We start from the raw sequence: 1,107 nt of genomic DNA on the forward strand, positions 1-1,107 counted from the left end.
GACTTCTTCGGAAATGGGTGCGATCTCGTGGATTTTGGCCCAGCAGGAACAACAGGGAGCTCCCAACTCTCTCGAGGTAAGTGCTGGGAAAGTTCCGCGACGCCCGTGACTGTGCCAAAGCCGTTAACCTCCCCTTCCTCCTCCTCCTTCTTTTTAAACCCAGGTCTTTTTAAAACCAGCTCAACCGCAGCGGCTTATCGACCCTCCCGCACCGCGCAGCGGAACGCGGCCGCCTTGGCCCAGCAGGAACAACAGGGAGCTCCCAACTCTCTCGAGGTAAGTGCTGGGAAAGTTCCGCGACGCCCGTGACTGTGCCAAAGCCGTTAACCTCCCCTTCCTCCTCCTCCTTCTTTTTAAACCCAGGTCTTTTTAAAACCAGCTCAACCGCAGCGGCTTATCGACCCTCCCGCACCGCGCAGCGGAACGCGGCCGCCGAGCGGAAAACCGGCTCCTCCCGCCTGAAACCAGGACGCAAAGCCACCGCTTTTGTCCCGCTTCAAAAAGGGAGTGGGAACGGGCTGTGGAGGGGCCCCGACTCCCTGTGCGGTGGGAATTGGGCTTGGAAAACTTACGGAAGGGGAAAACGAGGGGAAAAGGGGCTGTGGCTGAAACACGGAAAGGGAGATGGGGGAAGGAGGGCTGTGATTCTCACTGCGGACTCCAGACCTTTCCTTTTCCGCAAGACCCAACCTTTTGCTTTTAGTACAAACATGAGGAGTTGGGGCTCAGCGAGTGGGTTTTGAGGGGAATGATGTAATTTTGTGCCCCACGAAGAAGAAAAAAAAACACACTGGACGCCCAACGTGGGGCTCGAACCCACGACCCTGAGATTAAGAGTCTCATGCTCTACCGACTGAGCTAGCCGGGCCCGGGGCTTCTCGGAGTCGGGTTGCTTGGGCAAGGGGCAGTCCGAACAGGGGGGCCGGGGCGGCCGGGGGGGCGGCCCCCCCCCGGCCACAACCGGGAGCGACGGTGGGGATTAACGGCGCGGGGTCCCGCGGGGTCCCACGCAGCCCCCTCGGCTCTGCCCAAGCGCTCGTGTGACGCGGAGGGGAAAAAAAAGGGGAAAAATTGGCGTGTTTCTGCCCGGTTTCGAACCGGGGACCT

General features: G+C 60.3%; 1 non-coding gene across 1 annotated transcript; it reads right to left on the bottom strand.

Annotated features, from left to right (window-relative positions):
- Positions 1–795: 795 nt before the first annotated feature.
- TRNAK-CUU lies at positions 796–868 on the bottom strand. Its single transcript has one exon. It is a non-coding gene; the product is annotated as a tRNA-Lys (tRNA).
- Between the last annotated feature and the right edge of the window lie 239 nt (positions 869–1,107).

This window comes from Phaethon lepturus, unplaced genomic scaffold (assembly GCF_000687285.1).
Source record: "Phaethon lepturus isolate BGI_N335 unplaced genomic scaffold, ASM68728v1 scaffold27916, whole genome shotgun sequence".
Lineage (NCBI taxonomy): Eukaryota > Metazoa > Chordata > Aves > Phaethontiformes > Phaethontidae > Phaethon > Phaethon lepturus.